Below are 26971 nucleotides of genomic sequence, written 5' to 3' on the forward strand. Positions count from 1 at the left end.
ACTGGGAGGTGGGGTCCCTATATTTCAAACATGGTCCAGAGCTCGGGGGTTAGACCAGATGGTAACCTAGAGGTGGGGTCTCACACGCAGATCGAGTCCAATGCGAAGGGACAGACGGTTAATAATGGTGATAGGGTGCCTCTATGGATTCCCCAAAGAGATGCCGTAAAGAAAGCCAATGTGGTGCAGACTGCTTCTTCGCCCATAGTGGATCTCATTTGGTTATTTGTGACTGAATCCGATCCGATAAAGAGAGGACTCATTCTCAAACTTTTTCCCAAAATAGAGGCATTGAAGTTGTTAGAAAGCAAGGATATTCTAAATGTGAATATTATTCAGCATGAGAATGTTTCCTCCTCCAGAGGTACCTTCTGTTCCTTCTTAGTGGCCAATTTAGCCATACAGAACTGTGAGCACTTTTTAAGACGAGGGCTAGATATAACATCTGTATCAAATTCTGAGGATTATTCTACCATGTGTGGTACAACTTTACGCTCACAAGATCTGAGGCAGGGTAATTCTGTGGTGTTGGACGCCATGGGCCCCGACTTTGAGTTCCCTATGGGTAACGCTAAAAATATTACGGTCTCACTAAACAAAAAGGGTCGCTTAATAATCTGGTGTCTGGTTCTGTAGTTGCGCATCAGACCCCTAATACAGAAGATGGCTTAGCCCAGTGGAGTTTGGTAGCAAACATCCTGAATACCAACTGTCCAGAGGTAGAAAGAAGTGCTCCTCTGAGGTATCCAGGGGGGGTTACTTCTGTCCTGGAATATGGCCGGCCTGGGGCATGATGAGGAAAAATTGAACTACTTAAAATCCTTAAATCCTCTGATTATATGCCTACAAGAGACTTGGGCGTGCAAAGATTTTGATTGTAACTTTCTTTTTTTACTTTCTCTTGCTATGCTGAGCACTCCGAAAGGGGACATGCTAGCAGGGGGGTCTCCATTCTGCTTAAGAACAGTATTAATTGGAATCAGAAAGTTTTTTACCATCCATTAAATCTCTGTATTTACCTGAAGCTGGCATGTCTGGGGGAGTTTGGCAGGCCCACCTTCTTCCTGGGGGCAAATCTTTATATCCCTCCTGGGAAAAATCACGACCATCTATTGAGCCTACTCTTTTTATATATCAATGAGATAGTCACCACGGAAGAATGTCCCTTAGTGGGAGATCTAAATACAAACATTTCCAATTCCGCGCAGGCAATCTACGCTAACCCAGATAAAGAGGAAATCTGGCACATTCCTGAATCCTTTTTACCGGATAAAATGAAAATGGATAAACAGGGATTCCTCCTGCTTGATAGCATTAGAAGTGCAGACTTGGTCATCCTAAATGGGAGGATGCCAATTGATAAAACAGCTCAATTTACTTTTCAATCTCATTGCACGCAAAGCCTAATGGACTATGTAGCCATTTCCTATCAAATGTTTGGGTCCTATGAAAATTTAGAGGTTTTCCCATCAGTATAGAGTGATCACAGTGTAAAAAGCTTGACTATCGCCTTTAATCTATCTGCACTGAATAAAGGGCACTTGTGCCAGGGCTCGGTGGTTTTTAATAAAGCTTTTGGTCGCTCATTTTGGACACAAAAAAAAATTGTTGAGGTAGGTGCGATATTGAAAAAAACTTTTCCAGAACAGCAGGGCCATGTTTCTGCTGATATCATACAATTGTTTGAGCCACAAAAGAGGGAGATAAAAAATCTAAGCTCAGCATCCACTGGCCAACGTAGGGTAAATCAGGTTCCCGCTTTCCTGAAGGCATTAAACCAACAAATTATCAATCTAGTTCAGAAGCAATATCAACAATTTTCAACAGGTATGCACCAGGAAATTAATCGCCTAAAGCGAGTTAGAGGCCGTTATAAATAAAGAGCAAAGAGAAACGAGATGGATGCTAAATGGATAGGGTTGAGAGAAGCAGCGAGAGCCAAAGATTCACAAAAGTATTGCCACCTGATTGCAGAATATTGTGATTCTAGACAGAGGGCACTCCCATTCCGATCTCAGAAAGTGAGTGGGTGGTCTATATTTCACTACTATATAAACTTAACAGCTCAGTGCCTTTTCAGATGCCTGTAATAGAGGAGGTTGTCTCTGTTGAATATGGTCCCCCGTCAAGGGTTGAAGTGATGGGCTATGTCAAAGAATGCCAGAACCTCCGGCACACAAGGACCGGACGGTATCGTGATTATGCTAATTAAAAAGGAACCGGCTGCATGGGGAGCCTTTCTGGTGCCACTGTTTAACTTCTGCTTTCGATCAATTAGTATTCCCTCCTCTTGGAAGGGTAGCATTATAGTTCCGCTGTTTAAAAAGTGCCCAAAAAGGTCACCAACTAGCTTTAGACAGATCATGCTGCTGGATGCTTCAGGCAAATTATTTGCAAAAAGTATACTTCAGAATTTGCAGCAGTGGGCCCAAGACCTGAACATCTTACCGCCAGAACAGGCAGGTTTCAGAAAGAACCATGGAACGTTGGATAACATTGTGGCTGTCCAGACCATCATAGAGAAATTTGTTTTCTCACAAAGCATGTTAGTCTACACAGCATTCATTGATTTCTCTACGGGGTTTGATAAAGTGGATCATCAGACGCTGTGGTGAAAGCTCTCCCATCTTGGTATACCATACCACCTCCTGGGCCTTATAATAGAATTACACACAGACCCTGGGTGTCAAGTGATGATGGGAGGCTCGCAGGGGCTGTCCTGTAGGATTAATACACATAATGGTCTTAAGCAGGGTTGCCTGTTGGCCCCTCTTTTGTTTTCCTTTTATATATATGACCCCCCCAGGCAAATTAAACTCAGTGAGGGGTGACGCCCCTAGAATTGGTACAATGTCCATGGGCTCTCTACTATCTGCAGATGACGTTGCAATTTTCGATTTAACCCCTATTGGCTTGCATCGTCGTCTGGATGCCCTGACTAAATATGCGGAGGACCATTTTTTGAAAATTAATATTCCTAAAAGCAAAACTTTTGTCTTTCACAAGAAAGGTCTCAGAATAAAGAAAGGGTATAACTGGTTGTTGGGGCAGGAAGAACTTGAATTGGTCACTTCGTTCGGTATTTGGGGAAGGTTTTTTCAAAAAACGGGCGTGACTCAGAGCACATCAAACGGTGTGTTGGTAAGGCCACCTCCCAGGCTGGAGCTCTAAATAGATTTTATAAGACCTGTAGGAGACGTCATTTTAATCACGTTCTGTCAGTATTTAAGGTCAAAATCCCACCTACATTAACATATGCTGCAGAAGTATTGGATAGGAATTACTGGCTCGCTTTTGATAAAGCTGAAGGCCGTTTTTTCCACCAAATTTGTCATTTAAATTCTTTGGCTGCCCCACATGTTCTTCGCTTGGAATTCCATTTAGTTTCTTCTTATACTTCAACCTTGGCAGCGGTCCTGGGGTGGAGGAACACCCTCTTCTGGGGGGATGAGGGCACCCTAAGGGCCGCCTTGAAGTTGGAAATCCTTGCTAAATTAAAAGATAAATCTGCTTTTTTCAGATCATTTGCCCACGCAAACCACTCACTTGGGCTTAGTTTAAATTGGGATTGTAGGAAGGTGGATACCTGACTATGGTTACCCCAGATTTTTTGCCTTGTGTTTAGCTGGTTTTCGACTCAGTTGGCCTGGTTCCCTGCTAATCATGGCCCCAGGCTATCTGCTCTCTCTTTAAAATGGATTCCATGTACCCTAGGTGCATAACTAAATTGGCTTGGGTCACCTTATCAGCCCCTGTACAGTGCACTATAGGTGCCCAGGGCATAGGTGCATCCAAGGCCTACCAGGGGCTGCAGCATATCTTTTGCCAGCCCTGGCTGGCTATCCAAATTGACACAACTGGTTGATCACTCAGCTGGGGCAAGGTGGTGTAATCACCCCTTGCTTAGATATAGTATACCTATATCTAAACCTATATCTGGACACATATATACCTATAAGTCACTCCTATGGCAGGCCTTAACAATCCTGGAGGCAGAGTGCTTGGTTTTATGTGAGATGGTGCTCTAGCATGAGCTGAGCCTGTCTGCAGCTGTCGGGACCAACTCCCTTAGCTGTTCCGGGATATTGCCATACCATATACTCTTAAGTAAAAAAATTCTTTATTGTGTAGTTAATAAAAACCATTACAATATGAGATGCAACATTGATTTAAGATAGATCGGAGAAAGCACTTTCTTATAGAACAATAAAACGATTTTTTTTTTAAAAGATAAACATAATATTGGTACTGGTATAAAAAAATTGTAAGTGCTAATTCAGATTTCTATATAGTACAGGTTAAAAAGTTCAGAAAGATCAAATTTGTAGTAGGTCTTGACACAATTTCAGTTTTTTTTCAAAATTGATAACATATTTAATTGTTCGACAGATAAATTGAGGGTCCGCTGAGTCCAACACTTGGACTATGGCTGAACGACATGTGCGGATTCCCAGTTTATTGAATTTTGCCTTGAGCAGGTGCCGACGTTCACTGTCTAGTTGCGGGCAAATGCAGATCAGATGAATGAGGTCTTGTACCGCAGCGCCACATAAGTTACACTCCTTTGAGCCTGGTGTCCTCCAGCCCGGTTGGTCAGCATTTGTTGGCAAATTACCCATTCGTAGGGTTAGATATTTGGATTTCAAATGTGAGGAAAAGGCTAGCCCTAGATAGGGTGCCGGGGTCAGCTTCTTGTATGATTGGATTATCATCCAGGAGTGTGAGCGTTGTCTCAGGATTGTTTTATCATCAATCAACGAGTGCCAATTAGCTGCCTTTTTTGCAGCCTGTTTGAATGAGGACACTGGTAACTTCTTTTGCCACAATGACGCGAGCGCTGTGATTTCTAGGGAGGATTTTAAATACTTTGCGTACTGGGAGTTTGGGTTGCTTTGCATGGCTTCCCAGATAGCAAGATTAATTTGTGTCTCACGGTTCAGCCACACATTGTACCAGAATCTAACTGTGTCGTATTTTTTTTGCAGTGCTTGACACTTCAATCCAAATTCAAGCCGAACCTGGGCGGGTGAGGCATCGCATGGCAATCTAAATATGCGTTTATACACCCTTGTTTGAATTTTGTCCAAGAGCAACGCGCTCTTTCCACAATGTACCACACTGCCATAAGCTATTGTTGGAAGTAGCTTGGCTTTGATGACTGTTAAGAGGGGGGTGAACAGAGGGCCCTTAAGCGACTTAGATAAACTGCTGAATGCATGGAGTAGCGCTGTTCCTTTCTTCTCAATGTCATTGAAGTGCGCGGAGAAGGTAAACCGTCTATCCAAGTATATTTCCAAGTACTTATAATTGTCCACTACTTCCAGTTTGTTGTTGTCAATTGTATAATTCAGTACTTTTGTACGACGGTGAGTTATAATCATGACCTTTGTTTTCGTGGTGTTTATTTTCAGAAGGTTCTGTTTAGTGTATTCAGCCAGTTCGTTTATGAGACGTTGCAGTCCTGTTTTCGTCTGACTAAGGAGAACCACGTCATCAGCGTAGGAGAGGTGCGTGAGGGGCATTACTCCTAGGCGTGGGGGGTGTGCATTAATCCCATCAAGCCTTGGTGTCAAGTCGGCCATGAATAAGTTAAACAGATGGGGGGCCAAGACACAGCCTTGCTTTAGACCTTCATAGGTGCCGATCTTCCTCGTGAGCCGGTTGCCGTTATCAATCTTTACCTGCATCCAGGTGTTGGTATATAGGTCCATTATTGGGTTTAAGATCGCGTCCGGCAGGCCCTGCTGCTTCAATTTTGCCCAGAGTAATTGTCGGCTGACACGGTCAAAAGCCGCCTTAAAATCCACAAAGCATAAATGTAGTACTTGGTGATTTTGAAGGGTTTTTTCGGCAATCAGGCTTATCGCTACGGCGTTTGCCATGGTACCTATGCCACGGCGGAACCCTGACTGGTTTACAGGTATTTTGTTGTTGTTGTCAGACCATTTTGTTAGGTCGGCTAATACCAATGAGGCATAATACTTTGCCTCGGCGTCAATGAGCGCTATCAGGCGGTAATTTACAGGATTTTTTCGGTCACCACCTTTGTAGATTGGGTTGATGATTGCCCCTCGCCAGCTTTCCGGAATCCGACCACCAATGTTTATTATCCGAAACAATTTGTAAAAGTTGCTGGCCCAGAAATGAGGATCCTCTTTGTAATTTGCCTGAGGAACGCCGTTCGGTCCTGGTGCACTATCTTTCCTGCTTTTCTTTATTATTTGTAGTATGTCTGCTTCCTCATATGGTTCTGGATCTTGCTGATTGATGTTAATAAAATCAAGCGCTGTTGTATCTGCATTGGATCTTTTAAATGCTGAAATTTCTGTTAGCGGAGGAGATTTCATAGGATTTATTGAGAAGGTATCAACTAGATGCTGTGTCCATGCCTTTTCAGTAATGCAGGTCATGCATATAGGGCTAGATGATCTGTTAAGTGTATTTACTTGCATCCAGAACGCTCTGGAATCAGATTTTTTTGCATTATGTATTATTTTTGTCCAAAAATCAGTGACCTCGTGTTTTTTTTCGATCCAAATTTGTTTCTTATAAAGTTTCTTTATGAAACGTACGTCCTGCCATACCATGGATTGTGAACTATGACCTTGTGCTCTCCTCACGGACTGTCGCAAGCGCCTTCTTAAAGAGCGTGTTACCTGGCTGAAATGGCTAACGTTCTTTGCCTTATGCCTTGTATTGACATGGAGTTTGGTCTTTGGTAATTTATCCACAAAGGCAACCCACGTTTCCATGGCTAGCTCATTTTCTAGGGTAAGCTCATGCAGTAAATTCTTTGCATCTTGAGCTATTTGCGGGAGTGTGGCACTTGTCCACTTTAAGCGTTTCAAGTTGATCGTTGAAGTATCCCCTGCTAATTTTGGTGCGTTTAGGTGTTTTGAAGGTGTTAGTTTAATTTCGATATGCTGGGCCAAATGATCACTATCTGGAAAGCATATAATTTGGAACTTTTTGATTAATCCCAAGATTGGAAGGGAGACAACAGTATAATCCAAAATTGTGGTTGAGCTAGGACCGATGTGAGTGCTGTTGGGGGGTCTGTCCTGGCTTATTCTCCCATTTAACACTCGTAGTCCTTGCTGTTCTAGCTCCCACAACAACTGACGTCCCATTTTATCCAATTTCTTCGCATGCGGGATTTCCTGTGTTTCGACAGCCCAGAGTTCATTAGCTGTAATGATATTTTCTTCATCCTCATGCGGATGAAAGAGATTGGCATTGAAATCGCCTGTGAGTATTATTTCCCAAGTTGGCTCTTCTAGGCGGAATTTTCTTATTACATCACTGAGTTTCTTGAATAACTCTTGTTTAACCTTAGATTTTGGGTGGGCATAGATATTAATCAGAATAACAGTTCTGATACCGACCAGGGATCCCATTTCTAGTTTAATTATTTGCATATCTGTGGTGGATGCTGGTATCTGGGAGGACTCGATGTTTAGTGCTGTGGAAATATAGACCGAAAGACCCCCCTTTGCTCGCCCATAGTTTTGGGTTCGAGTGGCACTAACATGGAAACCTATCCTGCCCGGGACATCAACTATAGATGTTAGCCATGTTTCCTGTAGTGCAATGATGTCATAGGTATCCCAGGAGTCCGTTTTATTTTTGTCACTTATGATGTTTTTTGCTCCCGCGATATTCCAGGATAGAATTTTTACAGGGTTTTGATCTAAATGGGTGCCCTGAGTGTTATTTCAGGCCTCTCGTGTTCCATGATGTGATCGGTATTGAACTTCAGGCTTCCGATTTTCCGCACCCCTGGCACCTTGCAATACCGAGTATGTGATTCTTTTTGCCACTAGACTATTTGCTCCTGTGCGGTGTTTCATCAAGAGAGGGGACGGGTAACCTGGTGTTACCTCTGCTTTCAGAGTGATTCCCCACTCATCAAATTTAGTGATTTCATTGAGTAATTTCGTGGCAGTTTCACTATTCCTCCAGGTTGTTAAAGTGCCGTCCTGCATTGAGTAGTTGTCTGAGTTAACAAATTCTATTGATAATAAGTCATCAGATGTTAGATGGCTGAGGCTCGGAATTACAGATGTCAAGTGTAGGATGTTTCCTCTATTTAGGTAGTCTTGTGGGCCTTGTGGTTTATAATTTGGAATGAAGAGGATCCTTCCATTTATGTTCGGTTTTTTTCCTTGCGTTAGCACATTTGACCCATATCTCGATGTGTTGTTTCTTTCATTAACCTTAGCTTTGTTGGGTGAATTATTCGTATTGTGCTTGTTATCCTCCCTCCCTATATATATGGGGGGGTCGGTTACCTGTGTAGATGAGTTTGGTGCTTTTTTTACCGAGCAATACGACCCATGGATTAATGCATGCTCATTGATGGTAGTTGCTTGCAGTGATCCTGTCCTTATTCCTGAATCCGGCCCACCATCTGTTTGGAATCTATCTAGGACTGTTGTTACTCTGAGTGGTTGATATTCTTGCAGACTTTTGTCAGCTATCACTTTGACTTGCCTCTGAGTTTTAACGTCCCTTCTGGAGGTTGTTGTTACAGGACTTAATGTTGTATGCAGGGTGAAGGATACTTTTTGTGTGTTTTTGTCAGCTTTAGCAATAGCTTCCCGTAGGTGTCCCTTCTTCACCATTGCACTTGAGGTCTGATCCTGGACTCTTATGATCTGTGCCTGGTCTGATTGAAATATCTGGACTGATGGTTTTGATTTTGTCCCACTGTTTTTGAGGTGACCCTTTGGACTCTGCGTGTTTCTGTTCAATTGAGTGGGTTCAGTGTCCACACTCTCTAGGCTCCAGTCTGCACGACTTTTTTCCATAGAGGGGGTCGAGAGTTCATCATCGTTGCATTCCTCTACGGACATTAGTGCATTTGTTGTCGGCACCTGAGGTCTTACATTACAATTGGGTACCAGTGCTGTTGGCTGTTGTACTTCGTTTCTTGGGATCTTGCTCATAGTATTTGACTTATATTCTCCCTTATCTGTTTTAGTTTCGAGGTTCGTTAGAGTTTTGGGAAAATTAAAAATTGGGTAATTAATCAAGGCCTGCTTATTGGCGGGTCTACTGTTCAATTGTTGGTTTCTGATTTTTCTTGCACTTTTTTTTGTCTTTTAGTTAAAACTTGTTCCTGATTATTTGTGGCGTTTAACTTCTCTGCTTTTGTTTGTGTTTTTGCTGTCGGATGTTGGCAATTGTTGATCGGGTCCTGGGGTGTGTTCTGTTCTTCCGATGGTTCTCCAGAGTTTGTTTCTGATGCCTTACTCTGCTGAATGTTTGTATCTGCCACTTGTTGTAAAGTTTCTAATTCTATCAGTGCATTTTCACTCCTCACATCTGAATTAAGTGTGGCATGATTAGGTATGGTTTTATGCTGATCTCTTTCTTCCCATAAATGGTTGGAGCCCAGATTTGTACGTCTGCATTCCTGTAAGATACTTTTAAGGATTGAGGGAAGGTCCCTTAGTTTTTCAAGTATGGGACTACATGTACAAATTGGGGAAAGAACCCGTTGGGTATTATGATTCTTAAGGAATTCAAATGTGGTTGCCATGGCATCAAGCTTTTTATTGATATCAAAAATATACTCAGCGATTATACTCATGAGATTGATTTGGATGTTGAGATTATCCGACTGCATATTCAGCGTTTTAATTGATGTTTCTAATATTTTTCCTAGGGCTCCATGAAGTTTTATTATGGATTCCAGATTATGATTAGAGCCGAGATTTCCGGCTTGTTGGGTCTGATTATCCTGGTGATTGGGTGTATTCGCTAAGTGGTTGGGATGTTCCTCGACGTTTTCCTCTGCCATGGTGACTCGTTCTTCCGTGCCCACATTAGCCAGGGATGATACTTTGTCCATCAGAATTCGATGTTTAGAGCCTGACAATTCCCAAGCGCTCGATATTTCTATTATTGTTGCATCCTGGGGGGCTACTTGGTTTGTTTTTTCCAGTTGGTCCAGGGGTAGGTATGCTTCCTCTTCCGACCCACTAGATATCTCAATTGGGTTTTCCTTTGTTGGATCTTGAAGCAGTTGGTAGCTTGCCTGGCAGCCAACCTGGGCTTTTAATTGCACATCATTGGCTGTACTCTTAAGTGTATTATAATCCATCGCGGTTACTTGCTAACTTTGGTTTGGCTTTATCAAAACATGTTGTGTAAGGTGTCATTCGCTTTGGAATACTACCCCCTCGCCAGTCCTGGCAACGGGGGTAGCATTCCACCCTTCTAGAGGGAGAAAGACATGTTACTTCGCTAAAACGTGGTTAATCCTAGCCAGAGCCTCAGCATCACAAAATGGATGCTGCTGCCACAGACACAAGTCTGACCTCCTACTGCTGACCGAAACATGGCAGGGGAGGCCTGGACAATAGGTTTCCTGTCGCAGGGAGGTGTTTCACCTCCCCAGACAGGAGATAGTGGATTGGGGCAGGGTGGGCTGAATGAAACTAGACACTGCCTGGGGCACACAAGGTGTCCCATGCATATTCCAGTCAAACCGGTTCTGGGGCACTCCAGCCCCAGTCCCAGCACGACCCTGGACAAAGGGAAAGGGGTGTAACCACCCCCTTCCTGTGTCCCACCCACAGGAGGGACCTAGCAGGTGTGCCAGCACCCCAGTTTGGAATAAAGCTGGGAGCAGCGCCAACGCACATCAGATTATCCTGACTGAAACTTATGAAACAAAACTCTGGACCCTTCGACATCCTACTCAACGTAGAAGACTGAAGAATCTCCCTTGTGGTCAAGGAGTGACCACCCTGTGCAAACACGCACCATCCAGTGCCTCACCATTTGCTTTGTTGCAGTTCCGGGAAGAACTTGTGCAACAGAGATCGACAAGACCCAGCGTTCCTGCCTTCCAACAGCCCGATCCACAGTCCCAGTGAATCTGAGACCTGTGGAGGCGACCTGAAGCATGGGGCCGGCCATCTTGGAAAAACCACTAAGTGCTGACCGTGCAGCTTCTGAGGCTCCCTCGACACTGTGCATTGGGGTTTGAGAAGCCCCAGCCCTGAGCAGCTTTTGTACCGAAGCACCCCTCCACACTTGACGAGTGCTGCGTGGGGCCCTTTTGCATTTTCCTGCTCAACGCATTGGTCCAGTCGTTTGCCCGTTGGCTAGCGGCCCCAGTACCGACGAAACTTAAAATTTGCTCTGCCAGTCCGGTTGCTCTGGACTGGCCCTCGCTCCCCTGAAAAGGAGCACCCGCTCTGACCTTGCTGGTCCGAGTATTAAGCGATCTTCGAATCCTGCGTGGGTTGCGCTTGCCAAGGGGTGTTTCCTTCAACCTGGAAGCCGACACCGCCAACAGCGAGAGCCTTCGTGGGACATCTCGTGATCCACTCCTGGACATCCTCGGTGCCCCAGAGTCCATGTGGCAGCGGAGAGAAGCTTCTCGACAAACACCTGATTGCGCCCGACATTGCCTGGTTCCTTCCTGGTTCCACCCTGGTCACTGCTGAGTGATCCAGACTCTGTCCCCTCTGCTTTCAGGTACTCTACATCTTCGATCCACCCTTGGATCACACAAGACACTTCTCTTCTCGACTCCTGCAGCATCTTCATCTTCATTTCAGAAAAGGGGGTGGTGATGGACAGAGTATCTGAATTAAACAGAACACTCATACCCAGTCAACAGATCAGGGCTTGATCCATCACCGTTTTTTAGCTCACTGCACCATCCCAGCTCAGAACCTGGCTATATGCAAATTAGTCCGTCCCTGGCCCAGTGCATCATGGGAACAGGGCAGACCAAACTACCAAGCCAATTCTTATACTGGGAAGGAAACAAGCTTCCGGGGACTGGTTTCTGGCATTACAGCCGTCTTCAGCCCGGCTTGCTTGAATCCTGATGGTTCAATGAGCAAGGGACTCACATCTGAGTATACCCTTCCACGCTTATGGTGGACAAAACAATTCAGAATAGGGGGTGGTGATGGACAGAGTATCTGAATTAAACAGAACACTCATCCCCAGTCAACAGATCAGGGCTTGATCCATCGCCGTTTTTTAGCTCACTGCACCATCCCAGCTCAGAACCTGGCTATATGCAAATTAGTCCGTCCCTGGCCCAGTGCATCATGGGAACAGGGCAGACCAAACTACCAAGCCAATTCTTATACTGGGAAGGAAACAAGCTTCCGGGGACCGGTTTCTGGCATTACAGCCGTCTTCGGCCCGGCTTGCTTGAATCCTGATGGTGCAATGAGCAAGGGACTCACATCTAAGTATACCCTTCAACGCTTATGGTGGACAAAACGATTCAGAAAAGGGGGTGGTGATGGACAGAGTATCTGAATTAAACAGAACACTCATACCCAGTCAACAGATCAGGGCTTGATCCATCACCGTTTTTTAGCTCACTGCACCATCCCAGCTCAGAACCTGGCTATATGCAAATTAGTCCGTCCCTGGCCCAGTGCATCATGGGAACAGGGCAGACCAAACTACCAAGCCAATTCTTATACTGGGAAGGAAACAAGCTTCCGGGGACCGGTTTCTGGCATTACAGCCGTCTTCGGCCCGGCTTGCTTGAATCCTGATGGTGCAATGAGCAAGGGACTCACATCTGAGTATACCCTTCCACGCTTATGGTGGACAAAACGATTCAGAAAAGGGGTTGGTGATGGACAGAGTATCTGAATTAAACAGAACACTCATACCCAGTCAACAGATCAGGGCTTGATCCTTCACCGTTTTTTAGCTCACTGCACCATCCCAGCTCAGAACCTGGCTATATGCAAATTAGTCCGTCCCTGGCCCAGTGCATCATGGGAACAGGGCAGACCAAACTACCAAGCCAATTCTTATACTGGGAAGGAAACAAGCTTCCGGGGACCGGTTTCTGGCATTACAGCCGTCTTCGGCCCGGCTTGCTTGAATCCTGATGGTGCAATGAGCAAGGGACTCACATCTGAGTATACCCTTCCACGCTTATGGTGGACAAAACGATTCAGAAAAGGGGGTGGGGATGGACAGAGTATCTGAATTAAACAGAACACTCATACCCAGTCAACAGATCAGGGCTTGATCCATCACCGTTTTTTAGCTCACTGTACCATCCCAGCTCAGAACCTAGCTACATGCAAATTAGTCCGTCCCTGGCCCAGTGCATCATGGGAACAGGGCAGACCAAACTACCAAGCCAATTCTTATACTGGGAAGGAAACAAGCTTCCGGGGACCGGTTTCTGGCATTACAGCTGTCTTCGGCCCGGCTTGCTTGAATCCTGATGGTGCAATGAGCAAGGGACTCACATCTGAGTGTACCCTTTCACGCTTATGGTGAACAAAACGATTCAGAAAAGGGGGTGGTGATGGACAGAGTATCTGAATTAAACAGAACACTCATACCCAGTCAACAGATCAGGGCTTGATCCATCACCGTTTTTTAGCTCACTGCACCCTCCCAGCTCAGAACCTGGCTATATGCAAATTAGTCCGTCCCTGAACCAGTGCATCATGGGAACAGGGCAGACCAAACTACCAAGCCAATTCTTATACTGGGAAGGAAACAAGCTTCCGGGGACCGGTTTCTGGCATTACAGCCGTCTTCGGCCCGGCTTGCTTGAATCCTGATGGTGCAATGAGCAAGGGACTCACATCTGAGTATACCCTTCCACGCTTATGGTGGACAAAACGATTCAGAAAAGGGAGTGGTGATGGACAGAGTATCTGAATTAAACAGAACACTCATACCCAGTCAACAGATCAGGGCTTGATCCATCACCGTTTTTTAGCTCACTGCACCATCCCAGCTCAGAACCTGGCTATATGCAAATTAGTCCGTCCCTGGCCCAGTGCATCATGGGAACAGGGCAGACCAAACTACCAAGCCAATTCTTATACTGGGAAGGAAACAAGCTTCCGGGGACTGGTTTCTGGCATTGCAGCCGTCTTCGGCCCGGCTTGCTTGAATCCTGATGGTTCAATGAGCAAGGGACTCACATCTGAGTATACCCTTCCACGCTTATGGTGGACAAAACAATTCAGAATAGGGGGTGGTGATGGACAGAGTATCTGAATTAAACAGAACACTCATCCCCAGTCAACAGATCAGGGCTTGATCCATCGCCGTTTTTTAGCTCACTGCACCATCCCAGCTCAGAACCTGGCTATATGCAAATTAGTCCGTCCCTGGCCCAGTGCATCATGGGAACAGGGCAGACCAAACTACCAAGCCAATTCTTATACTGGGAAGGAAACAAGCTTCCGGGGACCGGTTTCTGGCATTACAGCCGTCTTCGGCCCGGCTTGCTTGAATCCTGATGGTGCAATGAGCAAGGGACTCACATCTAAGTATACCCTTCAACGCTTATGGTGGACAAAACGATTCAGAAAAGGGGGTGGTGATGGACAGAGTATCTGAATTAAACAAACACTCATACCCAGTCAACAGATCAGGGCTTGATCCATCACCGTTTTTTAGCTCACTGCACCATCCCAGCTCAGAACCTGGCTATATGCAAATTAGTCCGTCCCTGGCCCAGTGCATCATGGGAACAGGGCAGACCAAACTACCAAGCCAATTCTTATACTGGGAAGGAAACAAGCTTCCGGGGACCGGTTTCTGGCATTACAGCCGTCTTCGGCCCGGCTTGCTTGAATCCTGATGGTGCAATGAGCAAGGGACTCACATCTGAGTATACCCTTCCACGCTTATGGTGGACAAAACGATTCAGAAAAGGGGTTGGTGATGGACAGAGTATCTGAATTAAACAGAACACTCATACCCAGTCAACAGATCAGGGCTTGATCCATCACCGTTTTTTTAGCTCACTGCACCATCCCAGCTCAGAACCTGGCTATATGCAAATTAGTCCGTCCCTGGCCCAGTGCATCATGGGAACAGGGCAGACCAAACTACCAAGCCAATTCTTATACTGGGAAGGAAACAAGCTTCCGGGGACCGGTTTCTGGCATTACAGCCGTCTTCGGCCCGGCTTGCTTGAATCCTGATGGTGCAATGAGCAAGGGACTCACATCTGAGTATACCCTTCCACGCTTATGGTGGACAAAACGATTCAGAAAAGGGGGTGGGGATGGACAGAGTATCTGAATTAAACAGAACACTCATACCCAGTCAACAGATCAGGGCTTGATCCATCACCGTTTTTTAGCTCACTGTACCATCCCAGCTCAGAACCTAGCTACATGCAAATTAGTCCGTCCCTGGCCCAGTGCATCATGGGAACAGGGCAGACCAAACTACCAAGCCAATTCTTATACTGGGAAGGAAACAAGCTTCCGGGGACCGGTTTCTGGCATTACAGCTGTCTTCGGCCCGGCTTGCTTGAATCCTGATGGTGCAATGAGCAAGGGACTCACATCTGAGTGTACCCTTCCACGCTTATGGTGAACAAAACGATTCAGAAAAGGGGGTGGTGATAGACAGAGTATCTGAATTAAACAGAACACTCATACCCAGTCAACAGATCAGGGCTTGATCCATCACCGTTTTTTAGCTCACTGCACCCTCCCAGCTCAGAACCTGGCTATATGCAAATTAGTCCGTCCCTGAACCAGTGCATCATGGGAACAGGGCAGACCAAACTACCAAGCCAATTCTTATACTGGGAAGGAAACAAGCTTCCGGGGACCGGTTTCTGGCATTACAGCCGTCTTCGGCCCGGCTTGCTTGAATCCTGATGGTGCAATGAGCAAGGGACTCACATCTGAGTATACCCTTCCACGCTTATGGTGGACAAAACGATTCAGAAAAGGGGGTGGTGATGGACAGAGTATCTGAATTAAACAGAACACTCATACCCAGTCAACAGATCAGGGCTTGATCCATCACCGTTTTTTAGCTCACTGCACCATCCCAGCTCAGAACCTGGCTATATGCAAATTAGTCCGTCCCTGGCCCAGTGCATCATGGGAACAGGGCAGACCAAACTACCAAGCCAATTCTTATACTGGGAAGGAAACAAGCTTCCGGGGACCGGTTTCTGGCATTACAGCCGTCTTCGGCCCGGCTTGCTTGAATCCTGATGGTGCAATGAGCAAGGGACTCACATCTGAGTATACCCTTCCACGCTTATGGTGGACAAAACGATTCAGAAAAGGGGGTGGTGGTGGACAGAGTATCTGAATTAAACAGAACACTCATACCCAGTCAACAGATCAGGGCTTGATCCATCACCGTTTTTTAGCTCACTGCACCATCCCAGCTCAGAACCTGGCTATATGCAAATTAGTCCGTCCCTGGCCCAGTGCATCATGGGAACAGGGCAGACCAAACTACCAAGCCAATTCTTATACTGGGAAGGAAACAAGCTTCCGGGGACCGGTTTCTGGCATTGCAGCCGTCTTCGGCCCGGCTTGCTTGAACCCTGATGGTGCAATGAGCAAGGGACTCACATCTGAGTATACCCTTCCATGCTTATGGTGGACAAAACGATTCAGAAAAGGGGGTGGTGATGGACAGAGTATCTGAATTAAACAGAACACTCATACCCAGTCAACAGATCAGGGCTTGATCCATCACCATTTTTTAGCTCACTGCACCATCCCAGCTCGGAACCTGGCTATATGCAAATTAGTCCGTCCCTGGCCCAGTGCATCATGGGAACAGGGCAGACCAAACTACCAAGACAATTCTTATACTGGGAAGGAAACAAGCTTCCGGGGACCGGTTTCTGGCATTACAGCCATCTTCGGCCCGGCTTGCTTGAATCCTGATGGTGCAATGAGCAAGGGACTCACATCTGAGTATACCCTCCAACGCTTATGGTGGACAAAACGATTCAGAAAAGGGGGTGGTGATGGACAGTGTATCTGAATTAAACAGAACACTCATACCCAGTCAACAGATCAGGGCTTGATCCATCACCATTTTTTAGCTCACTGCACCATCCCAGCTCAGAACCTGGCTATATGCAAATTAGTCCGTCCCTGAACCAGTGCATCATGGGAACAGGGCAGACCAAACTACCAAGCCAATTCTTATACTGGGAAGGAAACAAGCTTCCGGGGACCGGTTTCTGGCATTACAGCCGTCTTCGGCCAGGCTTGCTTGAATCCTGATGGTGCAATGAGCAAGGGACTCACATCTGAGTATACCCTTCCACGCTTATGGTGGACAAAACGATTCAGAAAAGGGGGTGGTGATGGACAGAGTATCTGAATTAAACAGAACACTCATACCCAGTCAACAGATCAGGGCTTGATCCATCACCGTTTTTTAGCTCACTGCACCATCCCAGCTCAGAACCTGGCTATATGCAAATTAGTCCGTCCCTGGCCCAGTGCATCATGGGAACAGGGCAGACCAAACTACCAAGCCAATTCTTATACTGGGAAGGAAACAAGCTTCCGGGGACCGGTTTCTGGCATTACAGCCGTCTTCGGCCCGGCTTGCTTGAATCCTGATGGTGCAATGAGCAAGGGACTCACATCTGAGTATACCCGTCCACGCTTATGGTGGACAAAATGATTCAGAAAAGGGGGTGGTGATGGACAGAGTATCTGAATTAAACAGAACACTCATACCCAGTCAACAGATCAGGGCTTGATCCATCACCGTTTTTTAGCTCACTGCACCATCCCAGCTCAGAACCTGGCTATATGCAAATTAGTCCGTCCCTGGCCCAGTGCATCATGGGAACAGGGCATACCAAACTACCAAGCCAATTCTTATACTGGGAAGGAAACAAGCTTCCGGGGACTGGTTTCTGGCATTGCAGCCGTCTTCGGCCCGGCTTGCTTGAATCCTGATGGTGCAATGAGCAAGGGACTCACATCTGAGTATACCCTTCCACGCTTATGGTGGACAAAACGATTCAGAAAAGGGGGTGGTGATGGACAGAGTATCTGAATTAAACAGAACACTCATACCCAGTCAACGGATCAGGGCTTGATCCATCACCGTTTTTTAGCTCACTGCACCATCCCAACTCAGAACCTGGCTATATGCAAATTAGTCCGTCCCTGGCCCAGTGCATCATGGGAACAGGGCAGACCAAACTACCAAGACAATTCTTATACTGGGAAGGAAACAAGCTTCCGGGGACCGGTTTCTGGCATTACAGCCATCTTCGGCCCAGCTTGCTTGAATCCTGATGGTGCAATGAGCAAGGGACTCACATCTGAGTATACCCTTCCACGCTTATGGTGGACAAAACGATTCAGAAAAGGGGGTGGTGATGGACAGAGTATCTGAATTAAACAGAACACTCATACCCAGTCAACAGATCAGGGCTTGATCCATCACCGTTTTTTAGCTCACTGCACCATCCCAGCTCAGAACCTGGCTATATGCAAATTAGTCCGTCCCTGGCCCAGTGCATCATGGGAACAGGGCAGACCAAACTACCAAGCCAATTCTTATACTGGGAAGGAAACAAGCTTCCGGGGACCGGTTTCTGGCATTACAGCCGTCTTCAGCCTGGCTTGCTTGAATCCTGATGGTGCAATGAGCAAGGGACTCACATCTGAGTATACCCTTCCACGCTTATGGTGGACAAAACGATTCAGAAAAGGGGGTGGTGATGGACAGAGTATCTGAATTAAACAGAACACTCATACCCAGTCAACAGATCAGGGCTTGATCCATCACCGTTTTTTAGCTCACTGCACCATCCCAGCTCAGAACCTGGCTATATGCAAATTAGTCTGTCCCTGGCCCAGTGCATCATGGGAACAGGGCAGACCAAACTACCAAGCCAATTCTTATACTGGGAAGGAAACAAGCTTCCGGGGACCGGTTTCTGGCATTACAGCCGCCTTCGCCCCGGCTTGCTTGAATCCTGATGGGGCAATGAGCAAGGACTCACATCTGAGTATACCCTTCCACGCTTATGGTGGACAAAACGATTCAGAAAAGGGGGTGTGATGGACAGAGTATCTGAATTAAACAGAACACTCATACCCAGTCAACAGATCAGGGCTTGATCCATCACCGTTTTTTAGCTCACTGCACCATCCCAGCTCAGAACCTGGCTATATGCAAATTATAGCGTTTGCTTAATTCAGACACTCTGTTCATCACCACCCCCTTTTCTGAATCGTTTTTGGTCACTATAGGTGTGGCAGGGTATACTCAGACATGAGTCCCTTTCTCACTGCACCATCAGGATTCAAGCAAGCCGGGCCGACGACGGCTGAAATGCCAGAAACCGGTCCCCGGTAGCTTGTCTCCTTTCTGGTGAAGAATTGGCTTGGTAGTTTAGTCTGCCCTGTTCCCATGATGCACTGGGCCAGGGACAGACTGATTTGCATATAGCCAGGCTCTGAACTGGGATGGTGCAGTGAGATAAATAACGGTGATGGATCAAGCCCTGATCTTTGGACTGGGTAAGAGTGGTCTGCTTAATTCAGACACTCTGTTCATCACCACCCCCTTTTCTGAATCGTTTTTGGCCACTATAGGTGTGGCAGGGTATACTCAGACATGAGTCCCTTTCTCACTGCACCATCAGGATTCAAGCAAGCCGGGCCGACGACGGCTGAAATGCCAGAAACCGGTCCCCGGTAGCTTGTCTCCTTTCTGGTGAAGAACTGGCTTGGTAGTTTAGTCTGCCCTGTTCCCATGATGCACTGGGCCAGGGACAGACTGATTTGCATATAGCCAGGTTCTGAACTGGGATGGTGCAGTGAGATAAATAACGGTGATGGATCAAGCCCTGATCTTTGGACTGGGTAAGAGTGGTCTGCTTAATTCAGACACTCTGTTCATCACCACCCCCTTTTCTGAATCGTTTTTGGCCACTATAGGTGTGGCAGGGTATACTCAGACATGAGTCCCTTTCTCACTGCACCATCAGGATTCAAGCAAGCCGGGCCGACGACGGCTGAAATGCCAGAAACCGGTCCCCGGTAGCTTGTCTCCTTTCTGGTGAAGAATTGGCTTGGTAGTTTAGTCTGCCCTGTTTCCATGATGCACTGGGCCAGGGACAGACTGATTTGCATATAGCCAGGTTCTGAACTGGGATGGTGCAGTGAGATAAATAACGGTGATGGATCAAGCCCTGATCTTTGGACTGGGTAAGAGTGATCTGCTTAATTCAGACACTCTGTTCATCACCACCCCCTTTTCTGAATCCCATCTTCATCTTCAGGCACCATCGACCTGCGTGACAAAACCCGACACTACTTTGCACCCGTGCACCCGCTTCCTGTGGATGAGGTAACTCAGCAACGCCAGTGCTCCTGTACTGGTACACACCTCTAGTGTATATGTCTAAAGTTTCGTCCTTCTAGGTCAGTCGGAAGGTTCCTTTTACAGTAACTTTGTAATTTTTACGCACCATTGACTTTGCATTGGTGCATGTGTGTGCTTTAAGCGCTGCACCCGAATCCCGCGGGCTTTTCCCGACTTCAGCATTGCTAGTCCCGACTGCTCCCAGCGATTCCCTAGGCCCTAGGCCTAACCACTGTTCGATTAGTGATACTTATACCACTTTTTTAAATATATGGTTTGCGTGGTCCCCCTCTTCCATAATTGTGCAACTTTCATATGTTTAACTGTGCTTTTGTTTAAACGCTTGTGCCTCGGCACTCATAAAGAGTACAGAGGATTATTCTAGTAATAAATACATATATTTTTATAATATATAACTTGTGTGGTGTCCTTTCATTTGATATTACAGGATTGTGATTGGTAAAACAGCTTGCTTAACACGACCTCTTGAGTTAAGCCTTTAAGGCTGCTTAGTCCATGCTACCCTTAGGATAGCTTATCTATAAGGTTGACTTACAACCATCACCATAAGGGATTGTTTGGACTGATACAAGGCGCCCCCAGAATTGGAAACATCATATATCAGGCCAACTGCTCACAGGGATTCACCTATATCTAAGCCTGTACTGAAGTTATTCCTAAATAAGTCAGTAAGCATGATTAGTACAGTAAGAGACACAGCTTTAAGTCAACTTAAAGCAGCAATGAAGTGATCTGTGTGAGTGCGATGGGGAGTAGACCCCAGCCCTTTCTTTCATGGAATGTCCCACATGGAATTAGAAGGTTAATACTACCTTTAAGAACCAACCTGTTGCCCTTGAGAGAAGTAACGGGCATTTGGGGAAAAACTCCTAGAGAGGAGAGAAGTTGTGAATTGTGCTGTTCCCAAATACAGGATCTTAATCATGTACTATTTGTGTGTCCAGAACTTCTAAGGGCAAGGAGAAGGTTTTTAAGACCCTCATTTATCAAATGTAATATTCATTCTGTTTAGGAGGCCCGATCTTTTGTCATGTCCCCACCAAATGAAATGGTTTGCTATAAAATATTTCAATTCTTCAAAACATTCCTGGTCGTTTATTAGAATTTTTTTAAAGAGTTTAGTTGGTATGTGTAATGTTTGCTGGTTGGCCAATGTGGAATTTCGTATTCATTATAAAGTATGTTTCTCTTTTATTTTTTCTCTGTTTTTTTATTGGTGTGTTTTAAAAAAAGTATTTATAGTATGTTTTTTTACTGTACTGGTGTATTTTTGTGGACCTCCGTAGGAGTTCCGTAACAAATAAAAACGAATTGAATTGGATTGTGTTACATATCATCATTTACAGCTAATATATGTCATTTCATGTAGTGTATTAGCAAGTCTGTTCTACAAAACAGGGAAATTGCAGTATTATTACTCAAACCTAGATGTGATATTTTCAGAAGTTCCTGTTTGAAAGAATATGAATCCAGTGCTCACTAGTTTAGCTGCAGTTTATGGGAGAATTTGTCTTAGCACAAAATGCAATAGATATAGCAGAAGCTCACAAGCATAATTTAACATGCTCACTAAAAGAAGAAAATGTATATATTTTTTAATTTAGTAGAAGAAAGGAGACAAGAGTTTCAGAAGAAGGTCAATGAAAAGAAACCCAAAATTCCAACATGGGCTGAGAAAGAAAGAATGTATACACCTGGCAAGGCTCAGGCTGCGATGGCACTAGAGTCCGAAAAGAAAGGGAAAATGTGTCTCCATAGGTTAAAAACTGACTATAACAATGCATTTATTGGTTCCAGTGAATGTGAACATAGTATTTTGATTATTGGAGGATGAGGACTAAAAGGGGAACTGATCCAGTATTCCCTAGAATCTACTATATATGTGGGAACAAGGCTTACTTTAAGCTACCAGCAAAATGGTCTGGGAGTCGCTATTTTGGAATAGTATAGTATTCCCTAAAGTATATCACGTGAAAAGAATCACTGCAAGCAATGAAAACAATAATTAAATAATATGTAATAAAAGAGCTAGTTTTGCAGAAATAGTAGGAGACATATTTAGTTCATTGATACCTTCAGTGGGAGTAATTCTGAATTCACAAAGATTTTGTCAATTGTCCACAGTAGTTAATCGCTTATCGACAGATACTGCTGGAGGGTTTCTAATGATCAATACGGAATTGGTTGCCATCAGATCTATCATTTTGCAAAATCGACTTGCCTTTGATCTTCAATAGGCAAAAGAGGGTGGAGTCTGTAAAATGCTTAAAGCGCAACATAGTTGCACTTACATACCTGACAAAAGTGTAGAAATTGGGAAATACATTAAGAATATTACAAACTTAGAAGAATAATTAAAATCACTGGAAGTTGACAGTGTATGGAAGAAATTACCAAATCGTCTAACATCAATAGGGTCATGATTTGCTAATATTGGTAAAGGAATTGTAGCTCAAGTAATACTACCTATACTTGGAATAACTATGATAAGTTTGGTAATAATGATCTGGCGCAAATGTGTTAAAAGGAGAAGAAAATATGAAGTAAATAAACATGAAAAGAAAAGGAAATACAAAGAAATTAGACTTGAAGAATTAAAAGGAGAATTGTATAAGAAAATGAAGAACATGAAAGGGAAAGGTGAAATAGAAATGGATAAGATAGAGAAGGGAATAGAGATATGCCCTAGTTGGCATTTGATTTGGGTATGGGTAGTTGTTGATGGCATAAATTCCATCAGAGAGGGGATTGATGGAGGAAGGTTTCGCAACTCAGCAATTTGCTCAGGTGTAATCCACTCATAAAACCTCGTAATAAATTACTAATAACGTTTGTAATACTAATTTACACTACATTTTTATGCTTATTAGAAAAGGGGCAAGCTTGCCTATGTGTTTTACTACCAAGTAACCGGAGTGCTACTTAAAAGGGCTGGTAACGCGGAAAAATGCATTGCGCAATGCGTCAACTGCATGACGTCTTAACGCTTGGAGGGAAAGCTTGGCATCTGCGCAGTGACACTCAAAATGGCTGCTTAAGAACTCACATGCTAAGCATCTGCTCTGCTGAAACTAAATTGCATTATATACTAAATGCTAATGCATAAATAGTCTTTATAATTAAATGGGAATAGAGTGAAGATAAGTGGTATACAGTGAAATCATTTTATTTGAATCTAACATCTTGTCTTTTTGACTTCTCTATTAGTTCGTATTTGGGCCTTAAAGAGAGCTAAGGGCTGACAGTCATCTGACACCCATACACATGTGTGATAGAGACAACTCCGGAGTCATGATCTCAAGTCTTGGAACCTGATCAAGGACACCCCTTTCACAAGTCCTGGGAACCAGCTGAACATCCTGAAGACTCAATGGACAAATGTACAAACTGTATACAATGTTGATAAATAAATTATGAACATGAGTGGGAAATAAAGCTTGGGAGAAACAAATAAATGGCGGGAACATAAGACAAAGATCTTAAGAAAAAGTATTAAACTTAGCATGGTGTGATGATCATCCCCTCGGCTTGTCCAATCAGAATTATGAGTTTTCACAAGTTAGAAACATTTAGGGGTTGAACATGCCATCAAAAGGTATAATTGGGGTAGTTAGTTAGATTAGGAAGCACTAACGCTGCCAGAACGCTGAGAGATAGAGATGCTGTCCGAATTCTGATCCAATTACCTGAAAGCAGACTTAGAATTTTTCCAGCAAATAATAACTCGGAATGTGATTTGCGGAAGAATCAAAGGAGGCAATAGAACTAGGTAGGAGATTGAGGAAGAATCGAGGAGGAAATTAGCATCAGAGAGGGGTGAGACGCAGGCGTCAAATCCGGAAGACGACTAGACGACCGCATGATTTACGAGAAGCCGACACTCTGTTCACGGCCTTTACAATTTTATTTCTTCAAAAAATGGGAACTTGGTACACCTTGGAATTATGATAACTTATTGATATTTGAAAATGACTGAGTCTCAAGCTTGAAGACCATTGCGAAGCTTTATTATATAGAGAATTCCAAACAAGCCCTGAAGAAGTCCGGTTTCGGATGAAACGCGTTGGCTATTGGTTTTAAGTATCATTTGTGAATAAAGAATTTGTCTACTGAAGAAATCTGACTTTGAATTCTTGGGAGAACCATTGGAAAGTCAATGGAACTATATGTACAACGTTACTGATAACGTATTATTCACTGTTGAAGTGTGCAGGGTCACTTTGTGTAAGTCAAATCCGGAAGAGGTTACCTGTCCTGTCCTAATCCTGTCCTGAACCTGTCACCTGATATTCTTTCTGAGGGGCCCAAACTCTTGGCCAGAGGGTCTGATCTTGCACCTTCCTAGGTAAATATAAATCTGTGTATCGTGTCAATGTGCCTTTTCTCTTTATCCTCTTTTCCTGAGGTACTTGTCATTATATTAATAGTTTTGATTTGATTGAATCTTACCTCTTCAGAATGATGGAGTTAACACTGTTTTTTTACTTTAATTACTAAGAGAAAATTCAGATAAAACGTTTAAACTTTATACGAGTCTGTGGTTATTAATGAACAGAACAGGGAAACACATAAATGGTTATAATTACCATCTTAATCAACTAATATAGATCCATTTATAAAGAAAGGGCTTATTATTAAATAGGCTCAAAGCTGAGAGGTAACACAGACTGTGTGTGTGTGTGTGTATGTATGTGGATTATGGGCCCGTATGAATATTTAGTCATAATTGTCCGCAGATTGGTGTCCCGCTGGATCACTTTGATCCAATACTTAGCAGTTAATTGCCCAGGTCAAGATTGCTTTAAAGTTGCCACTCCAACTGGCTCCATGGCTCCTCGAGGCAGGGTGGGCCGGGAAAAGAAGAACAAAAAGGGAATAGCAAAACCAACAAATGCATGAAACTGATAAGTGTAGCGTAAGTTACAAAGAAAGAGAGGGGAGAATTCACTGAATACTTCATAACCGACTCAGAAATCCGATGGACATTTTTTTGGGCAGGATATGAAAATAAGTCACTTACCTGTAACTGTGGTTCCCCAGTATTGGTAACTGTGAGAAGTTGGACTGATATATGATGTCTCCAATTCTGGGGGCACCTTGTATCAGTCCAAACAATCCCTTATGGTGTCTGGTTGTAAGTCAACCTTATAGACAAGCTATCCTAAGGGTATCATGGACTAAGCAGCCTTAAAGGCTTAACTCAAGAGGTTGTGTTAAGCAAGCTGTTTTACCAATCACAATCCTGTAATATCAAATGAAAGGACACCACACAAGTTATATATTATGAAAATATATGTATTTATTACTAGAATAATCCTCTGTACTCTTTATGAGTGCCGAGGCACAAGCGTTTAAACAAAAGCACAGTTAAACATATAAAAGTTGCACAATTATGGATGAGGCCGGGGGGCCAAGCAAACCATATAATAAAAAAGTGGTATAAGTATCACTAATCGAACAGTGGTTAAGCCTAGGGCCTAGGGAATCGCTGGGAGCAGTCGGGACTAGCAATGCTGAAGTCGGGAAAAGCCCGCGGGATTCAGGTGCAGCGCTTAAAGCACACACATGCACCAATGCAAAGTCAATGGTGTATAAAAGTTACAAAGTTACTGTAAAAGGAACCTTCCGACTGACCTAGAAGGACGAAACTTTAGACATATACACTAGAGATGTGTACCAGTACAGGAGCACTGGCGTTGCTGAGTTACGTCATCCACAGGAAGCAGGTGCACGGGTGCAAAGTAGTGTTGGGTTTCGTCACGCAGGTCGATGGTGCCTGAAGATGAAGATGCTGCAGGATTTGAGAAGAGAAGTGTCCGGTGTGATCCAAGATTGGATCGAAGATGTAGAGTACCTGAAAGCAGAGGGGACAGAGTCCGGCTCACTCAGTAGTGACCAGGGTGGAACCAGGAAGGAATCAGGCAATGTCGGGCACAATCAGGTGTTTGTCAAGAAGCTTCTCTCCGCTGCCACGTGCACTCTGGGGCACCGAGGATGTCCAGGAGTGGATCGCGAGCTGTCTCACAAAGGCTCTCACTGTCAGCGGTGTCGGCTTCCAGGTTGGCGCAAACAATCCTTGCAAGCGCAACCCATGCATGATTCGAAGAAAGCTTAATACTCGGACCAGCAAGGTCAGAGCGGGTACTCCTTTTTAGGGAGCGAGGGCCAATCCAGAGCAACTGGACTGGCAGGCCAAATTCAAAGGTTTGTCGGTACTGGGGCCGCAAGCCAACGGGCAAGCGACCGGACCAACGCGTTGAGCCAAAAAGTGCAGAAGGGCCCCATGCAGCACTCGGTGAGTGTAGAGGGGTGAGCTTCGGTGCAAGAGTGGCTCAGGGCTGGGGCTTCTCAAACCCCAATGCACAGCTTCGAGGGAGCCTCGGAAGCTGCACGGTCAGTGCCTCGTGGTCTTTCCAAGATTGCCGGCCCCACGCTTCAGGTCACCTCCACGGGTCTCAGCTCTGCAGGGACTGTGGATCGGGCTGTTGGAAGGCAGGAACGCTGGGTCTTGTCGAACTCTGTCACTCGAGTTACGGCGGGAACAGCAACAATGCAAATTTTGAGGTGCTGTATGGTGCCTGTTTGCACAGGGTGGTCACTCCTTGACCACAAGGGAGATTCTTCATTCTTCTACGTCGAGTAGGATGTCGAAGGGTCCAGAGTTTAATTTCAATAGTTTCAGTCAGGATAATCTGAGTGCTTTGGCACTGCTCCCACTCTTATACCAAACTGGGGGGCTGGATTACCTGCTAGGTCCCTCCTATGGGTGGGACCCAGGAAGGGGGTGTTTACATCCCTTTCCCTTTGT

This window comes from Lissotriton vulgaris, chromosome 6 (genome assembly GCF_964263255.1).
Source record: "Lissotriton vulgaris chromosome 6, aLisVul1.2, whole genome shotgun sequence".
NCBI lineage: Eukaryota > Metazoa > Chordata > Amphibia > Caudata > Salamandridae > Lissotriton > Lissotriton vulgaris.